Below are 23,939 nucleotides of genomic sequence, written 5' to 3'. Positions count from 1 at the left end.
TAAAGTCTGGTGACTATCCAAATGTCTACATCAAATGTACTAGAAAAAAAATTCTTTCTAACGTTCCAAACACAGGAATTACAAGTGGTACCACTGCATGAAACTTTTGTCATTTCATTTCCAGTAACAATGGTAGCATATTTCAAAACTGATTAGATTAATTTTCCCAGAGAGGAAGGGACCTCTGGAAAGCCTGCTCAAGTTAATCTTTTGGTGGCTGCCTATTGTTAGAAAGAGCATAAGTTCTGGTTTTGCCTCTAATTCACCATTTTCCACAAAATCACCTGCATGGAATTGAATTTTCTTTTTAAATTAAGTAGATTCAACTAGATGTGTTCAATGTGTTCTTCCTGCCCTTCTAGATCTAAAGTCCAATAGTTCTATGATTTAATGATGCCTTTTTATTTCACAAACTGCTTTAATTCCACATAAAAAGCCACAAAATAAAAGTGAGAAAAGTAATACCAAAAGTCACTACCCTAGTGAAAATTTGGTATTAAAAGCCTACCCTGAGCCATGAGATAGAAATATCATCCTTTCCCCCCATTCTAGCCAAAGCTCCATTGTTGTTTATTGGCATTTCTTGTTATTATTCTTCTCCATGCTTTGTTTTATCTTTCAATCCTGAGTGTCTAGCATGGTGCCTTGGTCATAGTATGGATGAGTAATAAAAGCATCTGGACAATACTGGATTGATTCTACCAGAGCTGTTCTCTATAATCCATACAACACATCTGAGAAAACATCATAATCATAGCATTTTCCAGAAATAGAGATTTTACATCAATTTCACTTTTCAAATTTTAATAAGAATTTTTTTTCTAGTACATTTGATGGAAATACTTTAGATTGTCCTCAAGCTTTATTATGTGACAGACGGATCATGTTTTAGAAGCTTGGGACTCAAAGAAAGGTAAAAATGTGAACTCTCAAGGAACTCACATTTTAATGGCAGAGACAGTGTGCAAATAACAATGTACCCTAAAGATATAGCTATATCTATATCCAACTGTATGGATACACATATATTTGTGTGTATAAAAAATAAATATATAGATATAGATATTAATATATAGATATAGATATAGATAGATAGATACACATACACCCATCACCCATATAGTACTAATTGAACATAATCTCATAAGAATTTCTTCACAAATTAATCCAAATTCTTCTTATGACATTCTCTTTTAAAACAGAGGAGATATTGACTCAACTTTTTCTTTCTTCAAGCAAAATAATTCTACCATTTTCCATATTTGTTCAAACATCTTGGCTTTTTAAACATTTTGCTCACATCTCTGCACCCATTTCTCTTATGTAAACTAGAGCTGTGTATCAGACTCCTTGAGTGATGAATTTTAAATTGATTTGTCTCTATTGCCTAGAACTATCTATTGAATAGTTAATAGACTACTGGATTAGAAGCAAGAAAACTTGTATTCACATTCTTTGGTTATATAACATTTCTATGCTTTAGTCCCCCTAAAATGGGGACAATAAAAATGGGATAACCACATCAGATGGTTGTTTTAAGAATCAAATGAAATACTACATCCAAGACATTTTGTAAACCTTCAAGCAATATAATATCAGCAATTTTATTGTGAAACTTTTAGATTTTTTTTTTTAACCTTGGAGATCAAAGAGATGTCCCCCACAGAATTTCTGGCAAGCATTACTGACAGGCAGTTGGATGTAGTAGGATGAGAAATGTCTTTGCAATCTGAGAACTTAAGGATATGTCCCCCCTCAATTTTCTCAATAGTAAAATGAAGTAATTTGTTAGCCTTCTGCATGTTCCTGGAACAAGATTCTCCATCTCCTGGCTTTGAGCATTTTTTTCTTGCTGTTCATCATTCCTGGGAATGATCTCTCTCCTCAACTCCACTTATGGACTTGTCTAGTTTCCCTTAAATTTCAACAAAAATTCTATCATTTATAAGAAACCTTCCATAATCCCTCTTAATTCAAGTATCTGTATGAGGACGTATTCTGATGGAAGTGGATATCTTCAAAATAAAGAAGATCCAACTCACTTCCAGTTGATCAATGATGGACAGAAATAACTACACCCAGAGAAGGAACACTGGGAAGTGAATGTAAATTGTTAGCACTACTGTCTATCTACCCAGGTTACTTATACCTTCGGAATCTAATACTTAATGTACAACAAGAAAACGGTATTACACACATGTATTGTATCTAGGTTATACTGTAACACATGTAAAATGAACGGGATTGCCTGTTATCTAGGGGAGGGAGTAGAGGGAGGGAGGGGAAAATTTGGAAAAATGAATAGAAGGGATAATGTTACAAAAAAAAATTACTCATGCATATATACTGTCAAAAATGTATAATTATAAAATTAATAAAATCATTTCTTTGTTAAAGATTATGAATGAATATATATCTTTTAAAGCAAAACTATATTAAATTTCCTCAAATGACTCTTGGGCCAGAGTTTCTTTTTTCTTATGAAATACTTTTATTAACATACATATATATACTATGTATTTTTTCTGACATATATTTGTTGTGAGAAAACCACCCAAAGAGGTTCCAGTTGTGTCCTGGAAAAATAATTTCTTCCTCATATTAAACTGGCTAGCAATGCCTACTCTTTCCCAATTTCCTTATTAAATTTTAGGTCAGTCCCACTGGTCAGTTTGTGCCCTCTATCAACCATCTAAAAGAAGCACTATTAGAAGAAGTTTGAGAGTTTGGATCACAGCCATACTATCCTTAATCCTCAGGCCTAATAAAATTGTAATCATTTTCTCAACCATGAATATTTCAGCCTAAGATACAGCTCAAGACATTTATTTGTTCAGATACATTTGGACATTTTCAAATTTGAATGAACAAATCAAAGGTGGTAAATCAAGGGATATGGTCCTAAACGAGTATCTGTGTGTTCAAGTAATTTGTATGCATATTCAATAAATTATTATTTGTAACAATTAATTGTATAAAGTGCAGCACATGTGTCATGACAAATGATCAATAGCTCCCAAAGTGAAGCTACAGTCATAAAGAAAAAAAAAATAAAACTTTGGCCAGTTACTTTTTTAGAACTTCTTTTAGTTGCAAATAATTGTAAGCAAAATGTATGGCTATTCATTAACTGAGGAACAAATTAATAAACTAGGGTACATGGATACAATTAAATATAGAATTTTTTTTTAATGAGAAATTCACCAAAGCTTGGATGAACTTAGAACAATTTAAATCAAATCCAGAGAACAGTTATACAATAACAACAATAATGTGAAGAAAAAACAACCCTGAAAAATTCAGAACACCTGTGAATGAAATTACTAATTGCAATTCTAGAGGGTTGATAGCAAAAAGTGGTAGACTACAGTGGTGCATGAAGCTAACATTTCTACATGTGGCCATTGTGCTGATATGATTTACTTGATTGTGACTATTTGTTACAATCAAGTCTTTTCTGAATCTCAAATCCAATCTCAGCCATCTACTAGTTGTAACACTAGACAAAACCACTTAACCTGCCTGCCTCAATTTTTAAATGTGTATTATAAGGATAATAATCATAGCTACCTTCCAGTGTTGTGGTGAGAACAAAATATATTTTTAAAAAGAACTGTGTAAACCTTAAAGCACTCTACAAGAGCCAGCTAGTAACAGTATACTTAAAAAGTGTATCAAGAAAACAAATAATCAGACTTAAAATAAAATTACATGCCATGTGTTATGGTTATATTATCTACAAAATATTTTTCAAATCGTATGCATTTAGATATTTATTTAGATATTCAATAAGAAAAGGAGCTAAAAAAGATGAGTGACTTAATTTGTTATAGATATAGCTATATTTCCATTACTTGTGGAAAATTAAAGTTCCAATTTGTACTGAGAGAAATATGTTAATGACTTTATATCAGTAAAGAAAATAAATTTTCAAAATAGTGTTGATATTGTAAATAATAAAATCTATGTGTAAGGTTTAATTAATATAAGAATTTATTTCAAATTTAAGAACTTAACTTGAGTAGGTTCTGTTCTATTCAAACTATGCTAGTTTCGACTTGTGTGACCAAGGGCTGTTTTGTTTCTTTAGGGCCTCAGTTTGCTCATCTATAAAATGAAGACTTTAGATTATTATGACTATTGAGGACCCTTTCAGCACTATGTACTATGATCTCATTCACAAATTTATATATTTCAATTTAATTTTGTTTTGAATGAGTTTAACATTTTAGAACAAATTTTACATACCCCCATTTATGCAGAAGAGTTGGTTAATGGAATGTTCTGGCTAACTAAACAACTTTAAAAAGTCATATCTCTATTACAAAAAGCTTGTCCCATGTACACATATATTGTATTTAACTTATACTTTAACCTATTTAACATATATTGGTCAACCTGCCATCTGGGGGAGGAGGTGGGGGGAAGGAGGGGAAAAGTTGGAACAAAAGGTTTCGCAATTGTCAATGCTAAAAAATTACCTATGCATATATCTTGTAAATAAAAGGCTATAATAAACAAAACAAAACAAAACAAAAAAAACCCAAAAACCAAAAAGCTTGTCCCCCATGAAACTCTTGATAGGAATTTATTGTAATTATCAATAACCTACTTTACACATGAGGAAATTAATTCTCAAGTGACTAATCCAAGAACATAGTCTAAAAAAATGTCAGAAAAAAAAAAAAAAGGATTCGAATGTAGGTCTTTGGACTCTAATTTGAATGTTCTTTCCATTACTCATACTGTTTCACCAATGTTGTGAGAAATGAAAACATTTAATAAACCTTTAACAAGTATAGAATCCTGATTTCTTATATGTACTATTCTCCCAATTTAAAGACCATCAAGATGGTTTATCACTATACTGTTGTTTAAAACAATCAATCACTAAATATTTATTAAGTATCTATTATGTGCCAGGTTAAAAAAGAGGAAAAAGTTAGTTCCTGCCCTCAAGGAACTTACAGTCTAATGGGGAAGGCAATGTCCAAACAAATGAATATATACAAGAATTCTGTAAAGGCTAATTTGCTATTGAGAAGACACATATATGTATTATAGGGACAGATGTTAGGAACCTATAGAAATGGTCGCTCTGTGAACCTACAGCCACCTGTAACATTCAAGTCTTCCTAGTGGACTTCTGGCTTGATATTGAAAATCTGTTGTAATTCAACAGGGTTGATGCTGAGTATGCAATCATCTGCTTCCATTTGTCCCTGTGGTTGGCAAGGATTAATAGGTACAGGCAGGAGATGGGCATAGCACAAATTGAAAATAATGGAGCATTTTACACCAAAGGAAACATAGGATAAGAACTACAAGGCACAGGCAAGGAAACAGTGAGCAGGCTTGAGGCAGTGCAACATGTCAGTAAGAGACAGCAGCAGCTCTGGGACAGTTATGGCTCAGCACATTAGTGTAGAATGAAGATATGGCCCACCTGCTGTATATCATTTTGCAACAATCCCATAGAAGTTTTTGCATGAGGATCTAATTATGAATTCTACATGAAATTCAATATCAAAACATATTTACATGATAGTGAAATTTCAAAGGAAATGAAATAAATATAGTGTTTTTTTTTTTTTTAAAGGATTATCCAAATGGGAATTCAATGCCAATGCTAGGTCAACTATACAGATGTTCATAAAATCAGACAATGACAGAGCTAGAAGGGACCTTAGAAAGCTAAGCTGAGTCTAATCCATGCATTTCACAAATGAGGAAACTGATGTTGAGAGAAAGGATTTGCCTTAAATCAGGTAATTGTTTTGTGGTAAGGCTGCAACTTGACCTAGGTTTCTTGACTTCTAGTTTAGAGCTCCTTCTGCAGTACTGGACCTTCTTATGACCACAGACTAACATCAATAGATTTTTTTTTTTAACTTTAAAATCAGACAAACTTTATAGAATCATAACATATAAAAACTACCCCTTATGCTCATAAATGCTGTGACAAGTTGCATTATTCAAACAGATTTTAGAGGACTGTTTGGTAATCCAAAGGAATTTAAAAAAAATTTTTTTTAAGAAACAAAAAGGTTAAAAAGTAATTGAGCATAATCTAACTTCAGAGGGTATATATCTAGTTATTAAAATGGAAAAGAATAATATGCATTAGGTATTGCTATGGCTGTTCAGTTAAATTTTGACTTAAGTGGGACCTCATTTGGGATTTTCTTGGTAAAAGATATTAAAAATGATTTGCCATTTCCTTCTCCAACTCATTTGGTAGATGAAGAAACTGAGGCAAATACAGGTAAGCAACTTGCCCTGGGTCACACACTTCACAAGTGTCTGAGATCGAATTTGAACTCATAGCCTCCAGAACTAGTGCTTTATCTACTACACCATCTAGTTCTTCTGCATTTCATCCACTTTTTCTAAACCTCAGTTTATTTATTTATAAAATGATCCTTTGAGTTCAAAATCGGATAAGCCTCTGATTTTTACGTGTCTTTCAAATATATTTAGTAATTGTTGAAAAGAACAGCAAATAGTCTTCCTTCCCACTTAGCTAATCACATGCCTTTGGGCGGTAGCTATATTCAGATAAGGGAAAGGTAGAAACAAAAATCAAACAAAAACAAATGGACAAATTGTGTGAACTGACTTATATTTAACAGTTTTGTTTGTTAAGTCCTAACTATGGGTGATTGTTAAATGTTGAAATGAAGCTCTGAGTATAGAATAGAATCAAAAGTCTAGAAAAATCTTCTTAGTCATTATTTTTGAAGACAATTTCAAAATACTTGGGAAATGGGTTCAGTGAAATGCCATTTTCAATCAAATGATGTCTTAATTATTTATGATTTATAAGTTGTATTTGCCATACCTTCTGTGTTAATATGATGAAACATCAACTTCTCTTAGTATGCCAGAAAAGATTCATTTGCAACTGAACATTTTAAAATTGAAAAAAAAAAATTAAGAAATATCCTTTAGTTTTAGAATGGTTCCACTGCTTTTCTCCCATACTTTTAATGGATTTTAATAAACACTTCATGTAACAGTTCCATAATGTGTAAGTATATTATTGTTAATATTGTGTAAATTCACAGCTAATGCCATTATAACTCCAAGTAAGCAGTTACTATGTGCAAATGTCTACTAAGATTAATACACAAAATCCTAATATCTCTCAACTGTCTCATTAACATGATAACAGGCCCAAAGGAGTTTCAAATCCCTTAATACATGAAAGACATATTTTCTCCCATTTTTCTTTCACACCACCATAAAAATGGAAATTAAACCACATAAAAATATCTTCAAAAAATACCAAGGGGCCAATGCAAATACATAAAATACTTCCCCCCCCCATTAAACTACAAAAGCCTTTGTTTCGATGCTACTAAAGACTTGACTTATATGTGCAGAATCAAGACAGTTTACAATTGAAGTTTATATTTCATCCTCCTTGTGCTTAGAGATCCTGAAAGGATTGATAAAATCTTAGTGATTTAGTCTGTTAGGCAATTTGTTTCCCCAGAAACAAAGTGAAGGGTTAAAGAGGGACTTTCAAAGTTTCATTCAATATCTGCTTTGGTGGGTTGAAGTTACAACCTTAGTATTGCGTGGCAAAAGCCATTGTGGCTTAATAAGGAAGAAAATAAAAGAAAATTATCCTCTTTGTTATGTAGGATATGCTTTACAATATCACTACATGGTGACAACTTCTTGTCCTCCTGTCATAGCCCATCCTTTAGACCATGCTGCAGAAAAGCAATTTTCTGCCTCAAAAGCACTCTATTTTTTTTAAAGTTTGTCTCTGGGCAATTTTCAGGTCTAGTAGAGCTGCACAACTGTATACAGATGAGAAAGACCCAAAATAGGGCAATTTATTTGATTCCTCTTCTTCAAAACATTTAGCTGAGATTGCATATCCAACAGAGAAAGCCCCAAAAAAGAATATTCAGGGGTGACCCCCAGTGTCATCTATCCTTTTTGGTACATTTGCATTTAACATCTTTTCCCAATAAAGCAGAGATTTCTGGGGGATGCTTTTTTGTTCAATGTAAATTTTTTCTGCAAAACCCATAGCACCACTGTAACTGCAACCACCATCACCCCAATCCAAGATAAGGAAAGCTATTTTTTACTTTAAAAAATAAATTTTAAAAAATTAAAAGAGAGTGGAGGGAAAGAAAGGCAAATCTCTAGCCATAGGGAGTTAAATACAGCAGAGAGTTTTCTCTCAACGAAGAGATGGCTCATTTTAAGTTGTACACTCATTTGAATCAGCAGTTCAGTTTTTTCTGGGCAAAAAATGTATTCCCCTCAATGTTCAGCTGTTGATAATTTCACACTTATCAATGCCTGGTGCTAGCATGACCATAATAGCCTCGTGATATCGCTCTGCCCTAACACAGTATGGAGTGTGCCACAATGGACTCTTACCCCAGTCGGGAAACAACTCTACCTCTAATAGCATCCTTACAGTAGGATGATTTAAAAGTTGCGTGATGTTCCACTTAATGCTTGCTGGCACATTTTATAGGGAGAGAGTAAATCTCATTGTTAACCTGTTGGGTGCTGAGTTGTCTTTATTTTCACACTATGTAAGTTCCTGTATTGGATGGAGACTATAAATGTGGGCTTGTATTTCCTAAGTCTTTCTGGTGGGGTAAGGAGAGTTGAACTTGGAACAGCAGGAGCTGAGACAAATTCAAATCTCTCCTAATTATAGGATCAGGGAATTAGAAGTGAAAGGGAATTTACAGTCCAACCTTCCCTTCCTACCTTCCACTTTTACAGAGGAGGAAACTGAGATCCATATAAGTTATATGACTCTCAGAGGGACTCTTAAGTGTCCAAGCAGAAATAGAATGACTCTAAGCCCAGAACTTCTTCCACTGTGCCATCTAGCTGCCCAGATTTAGCATTTGTGTAACCTCTGAAATCCAAAAAGCATTCATACTACAGGAGAAAATGTACTGAATTCAAAGTTAGAAGATGGGTGAAAAACTTAACTTTGTTACTATTTGTAGCACTCAGTTTTCCTAAAACTCAGTTTCCTTTTCTGTGAAAAGCAGGGATTAAATTCTATCAATTCTAAGGCCCCTTCTAGCTTGAAATCATTGATCTATTTATCACAGATTTATTATGTGCTAGGTATTGTGCCCAGTGTTGGATATACAAAGACAAAAATATCCAACAGCTCCTGCCCTCAAGTTGCTTGTACTCCATGGAAGGAGATAATCACCTATAAGGAACTCAATCCTTCTAGATCTTTTTTCTCATTTGCAAAATAAAAAGAGTTGTACTAGATGACTTCTAAGTCCCATCTCTCTCTAGACCTAGAGAATACATTGCATGAATTACAAATCATCTGACCTAGCAATTCTTTTATATGTAACCAAGGTATAGGTGCTTTTATTATTCACAAATAACTGGTATCTATGAAGAACTTTAAGGTTTGCAAAATACTATAAGTAATTTTTCTCATTTGATCCTCAAAACAAGCCTGTGAGGTAGGTGATATTATTATCCTCATTTACAGATGAAGCAAACAGAAATTAAATAATTTGCACAGGGTTATCCATAGCTCAGCACCTGAGGAGGGATTAAACTCCTGTTAAGCTGACTCTAAGTCAAGCATTCTTACACAGCTGCCCACAATATTAATTATAGAAACAGTTATGAAAATAAATCTATACATGAGAATGAAAAAAGGAGCATTGCAAAATGGTGGGGGAAATGTCAGATCTTAGTCTAGCGACTAAGTGACAAATCACTTGATATGGAATGTTAGGGTCTGAATTTGAATCCTAGTTTTATCATTTTACTATATCTCTTAGTTAAAATCTGACCTGACACTTACTAGCTGTATGATCCTCAGTAAGTCTCTTAAGCCTGTTTGCCTCAGTTTCCTCCTCTGTAAAATGTCCTGGAGAAGTAAATAGCAAACCACTTCAGTATCTTTGATAAGAAAACCCTAAATGGGGTCATGAGGTGTTGGATGTGGCTGAACTGACTGAGCAACAACAAGGTCTCTCTTTCTCTTAAATCTATATTGAATGTCACTTGACCATTTGATAAGCCAGACTAAGACTATCACTTCAAATAATAACCAAGAATATCTCTTCTAGGAGAGAGGCCTCTCTAAAGCTATGTAGGAGGTTTTCTCAAAAACAATTTTCCCACATGGACAAAATCATTGCCTTAAACTCCACTTTTCTACCAATATACTAAAACAGCAATGACAACAAACTGGCAATAAAATAAACAACTATAGGTTAAATGAATACTAGAGCTTCCTGCCCTTTCTCAACCTTCTTTGTGCTTTCTCTGGTCTGCTTTCCAAGAGAACTTAGAAATTCCAGAATAACAGATCTAAAGCTAAAATTGATTCCAAAGGCCATGTAGTCCAACCTCCTCATTTTGAGGCAATGGAAATTAAATGATTTGCCCAAAGTCAAAGAGGTAATAAGCAGCAGAGCAAGATATAAGCCCATATTTTCAGATTTCAGAGTTAATGCTTATAAAAAGCACATTAGTTTGACTTAGTCTCTCTCTTTCTCAGTCTCTATCTCTATGTTTCTGATCTTCACGCCCATGAACTTTGTTGTTGTCCTTTTAGGGGGAAGAGGGTAAACTATTCATTTACTATAGATTGGTATTTGTGTTTTCTTAGCTTAGTGATTCAAAGAGAAATAGACAAATGTAGTAGAACAGGGGTGCCTGGGGACATTTTCTATCCCAAATAGAATTTTTCTAGTCCTAATGATTTTTAACACCACTTTCAAAGCTTGTTCAAAATTTCACAATTGCTGTAAGAATTCCCCTATCAGTCATTCTGCCTCTCTCACTTCCTCCTCACAGTTTTGCTCTTATATTGCTTAGCCTACTCCCACTGTCCCCAATTCCTTTCATCAGAGTGCTTTCTCAACCTTATCTAGCCCAGCTTCTGCCCTTTTTACGCCAGAGAAACTGGCCTTCGCTAAGGTCTCTGATGACCTCATTATAGCTAAGCCCAAGGGCCAGTCCAATTTTTACTCTTCCCCTTTCCTCAACATCTCTGCAGCATTTGTCACATTCAACCATTCTCTCTTACTATAAATGCTTTCTGATCTCAGCCAGCCCTTCCTCTTCAACTCAATCCAGTCAAGTGTTTTCCCTTTGGCCTAAAGAATAGTCACTAAAATAAGTTTTACCAACTCAAGATAAATATGGAAGAATCCAAAAACTTATCTTTCTTCTCCTCTAGCTTTCTCACAAAATTGGAATGTATCACAATTTAATTTTCCCACCAGGCTTTTATGAAGCCACTCTAAATTATCAACATTGAAACAAGGTGACTTTTTTTGCTCAATAGTATCTGTTAGATAGGCTAATCTCCAACCACACTCATATCTTTTATTGAAACAAGTGAAGACCTAGGCTAAAGTGTGTTCTTTTCTTTATTACCAAAATTGTGTTGTCTTCTTAAATAACTTTTTTTGTATTTTAAATACAATTTGTAATCCAATAGATATACAAAATAAAACAAAAAAAGTTTCATAAATTAATAAGTGTTAGAGGAGGGATAGAGAATAAAACATCTCTTTGTATAAGTGTATAATATTCCAACATTACTTAAATAATTTTTTAAGGACATATAGTTATTTAAAAGCCAGTAGTTCCTATCATTATTTACATTAGACATGAGTGTTTCAAAATTGGTTCAATTGCTATCCAAACCTTCCTTTTCATTATTTTATACAGAGAGATATATAGAATGGCATAGTGGATAGATGGCCCACTTTGGAGTCAAGAGGTGCTGGATTCAAATCTTGCTTCTGACATTTGCTATGTGATAACAAGCAAGCATTTTTTCCTCAGTATCCCCAAGCAAATCTTGATGTCCATAAATAACAAGTGAGTTCTTCAGATAATTCAGTGGAGAAATTTTTCTCCAGGAATTTCTTAGATTGATGAAATAATGGAACTGTACCTCCTCCAAAAGCTATATGAAATGTGCTTTTGACAAATGATTTATTCCCCCATATTTAGATCAAGCCTGACTTCTCTCTTCTAAATGAACTCTCTCTCTCTCTCTCTCTCTCTCTCTCTCTCTCTCTCTCTCTCTCTCTCTCTCTCTCTCTCTCTCTTTCTCTGCTATTATTTTGTGCCCATATAAATCTTTCCTTAAATATTTTTATCTAAGGGATATAGATGTTGACTCATTTCATCCCTATACAGTTGCAGGATATAATCTTCTTCAGTACATAGGCATATATATATTCACACACCAAGACTAACAATTATGATTTGTATTTTATATTTTATTAGGAATCCATATTTTTTTTTCTCTTCTCATTTTAAGCTTCTAATGTTCTGGAAGTTTGTGCTCTTGTAAAATATCATAGGTTTGTGCTGGATATGTACTTAACTCAAATAAGCTTATAATTATGGCAAGATTAAAAAGAAAATGTATTTTTTTGACATCCAACTATCAATTATCCATGAATGTGAGAGACAGGACTAACATGGAAAACTTGTTATTCAGTCATTTTTCAGTGGTAGCCAATTCTTTTGTGATATCATTTGAGGTTTTCTTGGGAAAAAAGGTTTTTTAGGTTTGCCATTTCTTTCTTCAGCTCATTTTGCAGACAAGGAAACTGAGATAAACAGAGTAAAGTGACTTGATCAGTGTCACATAGCTAGTAATCTCTGAGGCCAAATTTGAACTTAGGAAAATGAGTCATCTCAACTTTAGGTCAAGTACTATTGGATATACTTAGCTGCCCCTAGAACACTAAAGTCCACATAAATGTAGAACCTCATATTTTAGCCTATCATTTCAGCATTTTAATTGTGTGGGATTATGAGAAGAGAGAGGATGATTTAAAAAAATTGTGTCACAATTGATGGGAGTACCAGGTCTGGAATCAGAGAGACCTTAGTTAAATCTAGCCTCAAACACTAACTATCTGTGTGACCCTGGAAAAATCATCTTTACCTTTGTCCTGCTTTCACTTTTCGCAATGTAAAATGGACAAAATAATTGCAGCTACCAACCAAGGTTTTTGTGAGGATAAGAGAGAATATTTAGTAAAGAACTTTAACATAGTGTCTAGCACCTATTGATGTTTAATAAATCCTTTCCTTCCCTTTCTTGCTTCCTCAGACAATTATCCACTCAAATTGGTGAAATTTTCCACATTAATCAAATTAGATCTATAGAATTTGACCCTCAAAAAAACAGAGGAAAAAAAAAAGGATGGTTAATTTTAAGAAGACATTTGTCTTTAGAAGAAATCTGTCAAACTGAATAACAGTCCCAAAAGAAGAACTGACCAAGTAAACATGAATATGAAGCCACAGTCCTCTTCTGATTGGGCTTGACAAATATTTAATTCTCTAAGTTGTTAATTAATATACCCAGCTGTAGCCCTTAGAAGTGAGAGAAAACATTCCATTCAGTGGTGGGTGCCATCAGTCAGGCCTCAGCAGTCATAAACCACTGACAGTTTAAGAGAGCAACTGCATAACGCTGCTCGATTCATTTCGGTTTCTTTAAAAGTAATGCTGTAGCTGTGTCAATCAGACGTTATCAGGAGGAAAAGGAAGAAAGTCACTGATGCATAAATTTACCTAGCCTGAAATCATTTTTTTTCTTTTTAGAAAAAAAAATAATATATAGTCTCTTCTTATATTTTTATGATACTATAGGGGTTTACTTTTGGTACTTTTGCATAGCCATGTAATACAATTCCATTCCATTGTTAATGTGTATACTGCACACAAAAAAAAGCGCTAGGAAAGAAACGAGTCTGAAATGGAAACTCTACATAATACTGAGGGGACAGAAAATGAAGCTACTTTCTCTTCCTAGGAAACTTTTTTTTTAAACACTGTGGTAGAACTGATATATACACATATAAATCCTTTATTAAACACACACACACACACACACACACACACACACACACACACACACACATACACATACACACACACACATACTTTAGCTTCCAGACTTATGAAGACTTCTGGAACCATTTCTATAGATCACTTTTACTGAGCCAGGTTTTGGAGGAATTTTGTCTGTTAATTGAAGCAATATGGCATAGAGGGTAAAAGGAGAACCTCGGAGTCAAAGATATGCTCAGGTTCTGCTTCTAGTACAATGTGGAAAGGTAAGTCTGAGTAAATGTAAACTCTTAGTAAAAAAATGGAAATTCTCTACCAAAGATCCCGTTATCCCAACACAATCCTATTTGCACCCATCCACCTAGCACTCACCCATGGAGAGAAACAGAGAAACAGACAGACAGACAAAGAGACAGACTGAAAATAGAGAAAAACAGAGAAATAGACAGAGAAAGAAGCATAAAGAGAGACAGAATCAGAGATGGAAAGGTAGGAGCATAAAAGGAAAAATAAGGAGAGAAGAAAATACTAGGAGAGAAAAACATATACACATGTTTTTATTGAAGGTTTGAGAAAAAGATTGAATGACTTAAGTTAGATACTTTTAGAAGCTGAGTTCCTGCTAGATATTTTTCACTGATCGCTTTGCTCCTAATCTTTATATCTTTAGATAGCCTGAACTTAAGATCATCCTGAACTTAATAGTCATATTAATCATGCTTTTATCCACAGAAGTAGAACAAGTGCAATTTTCCTCCCATTTATTGGTCTCCTAATTCTGGTTTCAGCTTTTCTCCCATTATATACTCTCATACATGAATCTTTCACTGTATCCAGACTGAGACCCAAATATTTCTGCTGTTTCAATTTCCAAAGCTATATTTTTACTTACCTTCATCAAGTCACTCTACCTCCTGCACAATCTAATTCCTCCTCTACTTTCAAAGCTTAGGTCAAGTCTCACTTTTTCCATCACGCCTTCCTTAACCCTTCTACTATATTATCAATTCTCTCACTGCTTGGCTTCTAATACAAAGTCACAGAATTACAGGGTTCCAGAGTTTAATAGTTTAACAGTGATTAGTATAGGAATAGCAGCTCACATAACCATGGATCCAATTCAGTGTTTATCAATAGTGTTTACTGTATATGCAACTCATTTGGCACTTTTGACATTTATTTCACCTTTTATGTTTTATTTATTTCTGTCTTATTTTTCCTTTAACAAATCTAATGTACACATATTTAAGTCTCTAAAATATTGTTATATGAAACTTAACTGGAAAAACTTTACCACCTTCTTCATTTTCCTCATTGTAAAAAGGTAATAACATCTACTTGATAGGATTGTGGAGAATATCAAATAAGATAACATATGCAAAGCACTTTGTAAATTTTTACCTTTCAATATAAATTAAAGTTATTATTATTTTTTCTACTCAACAATGCTGACTTCCCATAATTTAAAAAAAAACAATAAAAAAAGAAACAATGGTTAAATGTTACACATGCTAATTTGCTTTGGAGCTGATGTGATGTTTATATTTTATATTCTAACATCATATATGTGTATATATATATATATATATATATATATATATATATATATATAGCTGCTCTAGAGGTAGAGCCAAGATAGCAGAATAAAGTCAGAAAGCTATTCAAGCTCTCCCACTTTCCCTAGAAAACCACAGGAAACCTACCCTCTGAACAGAGTCTGACAGAATGAAACTACTCAAGATAGCTCAAGATAGACTGAAAAAATTTCATGAAAAGTCAAAGGTGTTCATCTTTGCTCAGATAGACTCAAATCAACAACTAAGACTCTCAATCCTGGCTTAGCAAAGGAACAGATCAGTGGGGTAGCTTCCAGTCCCAGCTCAGGAAGGCAAACTCTAGGAAACATGCTTTTATCCATTGTTTACTGAAAAGATCAAGCAAAGCTACTCCCTACAAACACAAGGTCCCCCTGTGTTCAAAGGGCTCAGAGGTGCATAAGAAACTTGGGACTGAGCTCTCTTTACCTCAGGAGTAGAGCTCCATCTTAAATGTAAAAATGAGGAAATACCAAAAGAAAGGGAAGGAAAATTAGCAAGAAACAGAAAGCTACTATGGTGACAGAGTAGACCAAAATACAAATTCAGATGAGGACAGAAGATGCCCACAGAAGAAATCTCAAAGAGTGATATAAATTGGTTTCAAGCCCAAAGAGGCTTCTTGGAAATGTCCATAAAAGACTTTAAAAGGCAAATAAGAGAAGTAAAAGAATAAATGAGAAAAGAAATGAGAGGTATGCATGAGAGAGTCAACAGTTTGGAAAAGGAAGGAAAAAAACTGTCTGAAGAAAACAGCTAGTTAAACAGTAAAATAAATCAAATACAAAAAGAGATGCAAAAGATAACTGGAAAAAAATCTCATTAAAAACAAGAATGGGGCAAATGGAAACTAATGGCTTTGTGAGAGAGCAAGAACCAGTCAAACAAACTAAAAAGAATGAAAAAATGGAAGAACATGTGAAATACCTCATTGGAAAAATAGCCAACCTGGAAAATAGATCAAGAAGAGACAATTTAAAAATTATTGGCCTACCTGAAAACCATGACACCCCCCCCCCCCAAAAAAAAAAAAAAAGACTGGATAGCATGCTGCAAGAAGTCATTAAAGAAAACTGCCCCAATGTTCTAGAAACAGAGGGGTAAATGTTCATTGAAAAAATCCATTGATCACTTCTGGAAAGAGATATCATATGGAAAACCCCAAGGAAAATTGTTGCAAAATTCCAAAAAATAATCTCAACCCCCCCCTAAAAAAAATGCAAGCTGACAGACAAAAACTATTCAAATTCAAGGATCAATAGTCAGAATTACCCAGGATCTGGATGCTTCTACAATACAGGATCAGAGGGCCTGGAATGCCATATTCTAGAAGGCAATGCAATTACAACCATGAATTAAATACCCAGTGAGGTTTGGCATCATTTTTTCAAGGAAGGAGATAGAGCTTCAATGAAGTAAAAGACTTTCAGTCATATCTGTTGAAAAAGCCAGAACTAAACAGAAATTTTAATCTACAAACACAGGACTCAGGAGAATCATAAGGTAAACTGGAAAAATATATATTTAAAAGTTAAACTGTTTACATCCCTAGATAGGAAACACAGTATCTGTAATTCTTAAGAAATGTATTTGTCACTGGGTCAGATAGAGGGGGAGGGATCACATAAACTGAGGGTATGCTTGTGAATTGATTCTGATGTGATGACATCAAAGAAAAAGACATTAAGGGGTGGAAAAAGTCTGTACTGGAAAAAAGAGGAAAGGGAATGTATAATGGAACAATTAGTTTATACCAGCAGGCTCAAAAGATCTATTATAGTCTAGGGGAAAAAAGGGAGGGAGATGAGCATTGTCTGAAGCTTCATCTCATCAGTTTTTGAATCTAAGAGGGAAAAACTTAAATCATTCAATTGGGTAGAGAAATTTATTTAATCATATAAAGAAGTAGGAGGAGAAAGAGGAAAAGAAAAAGGAGGGACAGGATAAAAGAGAACAGAAACACCAGGAAAAAGGGTAAGAGAATAGGGGAAGGGTTGATAGAAGATTAGGTAGTGGGTAAGTAGGTTTAAAAAAAACAAAACAAAAACAAACACAAACACATTACTAAAGACAGGACAGAAAAAGAGAACAGAATTATATACATAAGACAAAATAGGATGAAGGGAAATAGAAAGCTGATAATCATAACTATTAATGTGAATGGAATGAACTCTCCCAAAAAGTGAAGCAAATAGCAGAGTTGGTTGAAAAACAGAATCCTACAATATGCTGTTTACAAGAAACACATTTGACACAGTGAGGTACATGCAGAGTAAAGGTTAAAGGCTAGAACAGAATTGATTTTGCTTCAGTTGAAGTAAAAAAAAAAAAGCAAGGGTAATAATTCTGATCTTAGATAAAAGCAAAACTAAAAATAGATCTTATTTAAAAAGATAAGGAGGGAAAGTACACCTTGATAAAGGGTGCAGTAAATAATGAAGTAGTAATAATACTAAATGTGTAAGCATGTAACAGCATGGAACAGGCAAATTCCTACAGAAGATTTTAAGCCAGATACACGAGGAAATAGACAGAAAAAAAAAAAACCCTATTCTAGTGGGGAACCTCAACTGTCTCTTCTCAGAATCAGCAAATATAATCAAAAATAAACAAGAAGCTAGGGAAGTTAATAAGATTCAAAGAACCTAAATACAATACACCTCTGGAGAAAACTGAGCAGGGACATAGGGAATACACTATTTTCTCAGCATTATGTGACATCTACACAAAAATTGAACATGTATTAAGGCATTAAAACTTCAGAATCAACCGCAAAAAGACAGACATACTAAATGCTTCCTTTTCAGATACAATGCAATAAAAATTATATTCAATAAAGGGCCAGGGAAAAATAGACTAAAAACAAATTGGAAATTTAAAAATCCAATTCTAAAGAATGAGTGGGTCAAACAACAAATCACTGAAACAATCCATAATTTCATCCAAGAAAGTGACAATAATGAAACAACATACCAAAAACCTATGGGATGCAGCCAAAACTGTTCTTTGGGGAAATTTTATATCTCTAAATAGCTACATAAACAAAAGAAAAAAAAAAAAGGAGTAGATTAGATATGCAACTAAAAAAGCTAGAAAAAGAACAATTTGAAAACTCCCAATTAAGTACCAAATTAGAAATTTTGAAACTCAAAGGAGAGATTAATAAAATAGAGACTAGGAAAACTATTGAACTAATAAACAAAACTAAGAGTTAGTTTTATGAAAAAAAACTAACAATATATAAATCTTTGGTTAATTTGATCAGAAAAATGAAAGAAAAAATGAAAGGGGTAAACTCACTACCAATGAAAAAGAAATTAAAGCAATAATTAGGAGCTATTTTGTCCAACTCTATGGTAGCAAGTCTGACAATCTAACTAAAATGTATAAATATTTACGAAAATATGTATTTCCCAGGTTAACAGAAGAGGAAATAAAATACTTAAATATTTTAGAAAAAGAAATTGAAGAAGTCATTAATGAATTCTCTAAGAAAAAATCTCCAGGGCCAGATGAATTCACAAGTGAATTCTACCAAACATTAAAAGAATAATTAATTCCAATACGATATAAATTATTTGCAAAAATAGGTAAAGAAATGAGTACATAACATAATTCCTATTATGACACAAATATGACACTCATACCTAAACTAGGAAGGGACAAAACAAAAAAATAAAATTATAGACCAATTTCCCTAATGAATTTCGATGCAAAAAATTTAAATAAAATATTAGCAAAGAGATTACAGCAAGTTATCAGCAGGATAATGCATTATGACCAAGTAGAATTTATACCAGGAATTCAAGGCTGATGCAATATCAGGAAAACCATTACCATCGTTGATCATAAAAACAAAAAGACCAACAGAAATCATATCAATAAGTGCAAGAAAAACGTTTGACAAAATACTGCACTCATTCCTTTTAAGAACACTAGAGAGAATAGGCTTAGAGGGAACTTTCCTTAAAGTAATAAGCATTAATTGTAATGGAGAGAAGCTGTACCCAGATGAAAAAAGGATGCCCATTATCACCACTATTATTCAACATTGTTCTAGAAATGGCTTTAGGAATAAGAAAAGAAAAAAGAAGTTAAAGGAATTAGAATAGTCAATGAGGAAATAAAACTATCACTCTTTGCAAATGATATGATAATATACTTAGAGAATCTGAGAAAATTGTCCAAAAACTTACTGGAAACAATTCATAGATTTATCAAAGTTGCAGAATATAAAATAAACTTACACAAATCATCAGCATTTCTATATATTACTGACAAAGCCCATCAGCAAGAAATAGAATGTGAAATTCCATTTAAAAATCACTGTAGACAAAATAAAAACTTAGAGGGTCCACCTGCCAAGATAAACCCAAGAACTATATGAACATAATTACAAAACACTTCTCACAAAAATAAAATCAGATCTAAACAACTGGAAAAACATAAATTGTTCATGGCTAGGCCAATTTAATATACTTTCTACCACCACCACAGAGTGGTGAATCAGTGGAATAGATGACACATGACATAATAATCAGGGCCTATAGCAAATCTAGTATCCGATAAGTCCCCAAACTTCAGCTTCTGGAATAAAAATTCACTATGTGACAAAAATTGCTGGGAAAATTGGAAAATAGTATGTCATAAAATAGGCATAGATCTACAACTAACACCCCACACTAAAATAAGGTCAAAATACATGATTGAGTATAAAGGAGGATAACATAAACAAATTAGGAGAACAAGGGATAATTTACCTGTCAGTTCTTTGGAGAAGGGAGGAATTAAGACCAAAGAAAAACTAAAGGTCATTATAAAAGGCAAAATGGACAACTTTGATTACATTAAATTAAAAAGATTTTGCACAAACAACCCACTGAAACAAGATTAAAACAGAAGTACAAAACTGGGGAAAAATCTTTCCAGACATTATTTTTGATAAAGGTCTCATTTCTAAAATATATTAAAAAAATTATAAGAATACAAATCGTTCCTCAATTGATAAATGATCAAAGGATATGAACAATTTCCAGGTGATGAAATTAAAGCCATTTAGAGTTATATGAAAAAAATGATCTAAATCACTATTAATTAGAGACATGCAAATTAGAACAACTCAGAGGTACCATCTCACAGTTCTCAGATTGGCTAAGATGACAGTGAAAGATAATGATAAATGTTGGAGAGATTGTGGGAAAACTGGGACACTAATGCCTTGTTGGTAGAGTTGTGAAATGATCCAACCATTTTGGAGAGCAATCAGGAACAACAGATAAAAAACTATAAAACTGTGCATATCCTTTGATCCAGCAGTGGGTCTGTATCACAACGGAATCATAAAGGAGGAAAAATGATCCACATGTGCAAAAATGTTTATAGCAGCTCTTTTTTGTGGTAGTACAAAATTGGGAAAAGAATGCATACCTGAACAAGCGGTACATGAAGGTAATGAAATATTATTGTTCTCTAAAAAATGATGAACAAGCTGATTATAGAAAGGTCTGGAAAGATTTACACGAACTGATGCTGAGTGAAACAAGCAGAACCAGGAACACATTGTATATAATAACAGCAAGAATATGCAATGATCAACTATGAAAGGCTTGCTTCTTCTCAGTAGTTCAGTGATCCAAAGCAATCCCAATAGATTTTGGAAAGAAAATGCCATCTGCATTCAAAAAAAAAAATCTGAGGAGAAAGAATATAAATCAATACATGCCATGTTCACTTATTTTTTCTGTTTTTTTTTTAAGCTCTCTTATGGTTTTCCTTTTTTGCTCTGATTTTTCATTCTAGGCATGATTCATAAAGCAATGTGTATTAAAAATAAATATACTTACTACTATATATATGTATGTATATATATATATATATAAATTATTTTGTCATATAATTTTGCAAAGTTTCTGAGACAATGTGCTGTGCTTTGCAATAATACTGATGCTCTATTCAATTTTGGAAAAGAGGTAGAGGAAAGAAACAGAGAGAAATTGGGATTCTTCTTTCCCCAACTAACTTTGACTATACTTGCTCCTCAGTCTTTTGAAATACATGGAAAGAGAAGCAGGGATGACCTGTCCAGCAGGTCTTCAACGTGGGTCAAAAAAAGAAGGACATAGACCGAAATTAAGGCAAAAGCCTGCGGGGGCTAAGACAGCCCGGGAACAGGATCTAGAGAGAGAGAGAGGGGTTAGACTACTCAAAGCGAAGGTGAAGCATGTCTCGTTTATTGGGCTTACAGTTACAGAATATATAGGCAGAAAACCGCAATGCCATGTATGCATAAGGATTGGGTAACATGATAGATGAGTCAAATATTTTTGTAACATTTACCAGGTGCAGATTATGAGACGGTTAGGGGCCCAAGGACGGGGTGGAACAATGTAGTTTTGTCTGTTCCATATCAGTTCTGGGAACTGTATGTCTTGACATTTTTCAGAAATCATCAGCCTCAGGGCCGTGGTGACCTGGGTTTGTTCAAGAGGGGGGAAGAGCAAGGGGAAAGGTTGGGGAAGGTTCCTGACACAGGGAAAAGATGAAATAAGAGTTGAGAGGAGAAAAGACAAAAGGGATAGGAAGGATAGGAAAGAAAGGAGAAAAAGATGATCTATGTGTCCTTCTTAAACAGTAAAGTCTCAAAGAAGAGAATTGCTACTACATTAACTTTCTTTCCTCCATCCTATTAGCAAATGCTTTGTTTTATGAGAATATGATGTGAATATGGGTTGTTTTACCCAGTACAAGAAGAATGAGATTTGCTACTCTTTGAGAAAATGCAGGATAATGAGAAAACCAGGAAACTGGAAGGTAAGATGATTTCACACTTAAATTTGGTCCAAAGTTTGTTTGTTTTTATTTTATTTTTAAATGTTTTTTATTACTAAAGCTTTTTATTTACAAAGAATATGCATGGGCAATTTTTCTAACATTGATTCTTGCATAACTTTTTGTTTCAAATTTACCCCTCCTTTCCCCTACCTCCTCCCCTAGCTGGCAGGTAGTCCAATAATATGCTAAATATGTTGAAATACATGTTTCATCCAATATATGTATACATATTATACAGTTATCTTGTTGCACGAGAAAACCAGATCAAGAAGGAAGAAAAAGAGGAACTAAAAAAGAAAACAAAATGCAATCAAATAACAACAGAGAGATTGGGAATGCTATGTTGTGTTCCACATTCTGTTCCCATAGTTCTTTCTCTGGGTCTAGATGGCTCTCTTCATCACTGCACAAATGGAACTGAAGTGAGCCACATCCATCAGAATTGATCGTCATATAGTATCATTGTTGAAGTGTATAATGATCTCCTGGTTCTGCTCATTTCACTTTGCATCAGTTCATGTAAGTCTCTCCAGGCCTCTCTGAAATCATCCTGCAGGTTGTTTCTTAGAGATAATGGTATTCTATAGCATTCATATGCCATAATTTATTCAGTCATTCTCCAACTAATGGGCATCCATTCAGTTTCCAGTTTCTTGCCACTACAAAGAGGGCTGCCACAAACATTTTTGCCCATGTGGGTCCTTTTCCTTCCTTTAAGATTTTTTGGGGATATAAGCCCAAAGAAACACTGCTGGATCAAAGGGTATGCAGTTTGATAACTTTTTGAGCATAGTTCCAAACTGCTCTTCAGAATGGTTGGATCCATTCACAGTTTCTTGGCCCAAAGTTTTAAAGCAGGAAGGAATGTTAGAGATCATCTAATCAAGTGATCATATATATTTGAACCAGAAGGGAAATTCAAAGTCTAGTTCATATCTGCTGCTTTTACAGATAAGGAAACTGAGGACTAGCTGGGTAGATGAATTGCCCAATATCACAAAAGAAGTGTGGCAAAGTTGGGATTTAAACACACTGTTTTCATAACTTAAAGTCTTTACCCATGATCTCTGCTATTTAACATAGGCCCAGTTCATTTTATAAATTAGAAATGTGAGAGCAAGAAAAAGGAAATGAGCTGCTCAAGACCATACAAGTAGTAAGTAGCCAATCATGGATTTGAACTCAAATCCTCTTACTTCAAATCTGGTGCCTTTCTGCTACAGCAAAGTACTTTGTTATAATTAGATTGGGAGCTTCTCAAGGATAGGGATTGTTTATGCCTTCTTATTCCCAACACTTAGTTTAGGGCCTGAAATTATTGTTGTTGTTGTTGAGTCATTTTTTAGTCATTTCTGACTCTTTGTGACTCCATTTGGGATTTTCTTGACAAAAAATACTAGAATGATTTGCCATTTCCTTCTTTAGTTCATATTACAGATAAGGAACTAAGGCAAACAGGATTAAGTGACTTGCCCAGAGTCACCCAGCTAGTAAGTGTCTGAAATCAGATTTGAACTGTGGAAGATGAGTCTTTATGACTGTAAGTCTGTCACTTTATCCACAGTACCACCTAGTTGCCTAAATTTAGTAGGTGCTTAATAAATATTTATTGGCTGACCTGATCTCTCTAAACCCCAGTCTCTCCTCTGC

General features: G+C 33.8%; 1 protein-coding gene and 1 long non-coding RNA gene across 14 annotated transcripts in view; one reads left to right on the top strand and one right to left on the bottom strand.

Annotated features, from left to right (window-relative positions):
* TENM3 (teneurin transmembrane protein 3) overlaps positions 1–23,939 on the bottom strand; it is a 3,351,339-nt gene that overhangs the window by 1,693,802 nt on the left and 1,633,598 nt on the right. The window lies entirely within an intron of this gene.
* LOC141546182 (uncharacterized) overlaps positions 21,983–23,939 on the top strand; it is a 39,822-nt gene continuing 37,865 nt past the window's right edge. Inside the window, exon 1 of the long non-coding RNA XR_012483260.1 lies at positions 21,983–22,268. This is a non-coding gene — a long non-coding RNA (uncharacterized LOC141546182). The remainder of the gene's footprint in view (positions 22,269–23,939) is intronic.

The sequence above is a fragment of the Sminthopsis crassicaudata genome, chromosome 6 (genome assembly GCF_048593235.1).
Source record: "Sminthopsis crassicaudata isolate SCR6 chromosome 6, ASM4859323v1, whole genome shotgun sequence".
In the NCBI taxonomy this organism is placed as follows: Eukaryota; Metazoa; Chordata; class Mammalia; order Dasyuromorphia; family Dasyuridae; genus Sminthopsis; species Sminthopsis crassicaudata.
This window is presented reverse-complemented; position numbering and strand designations above follow the sequence as displayed.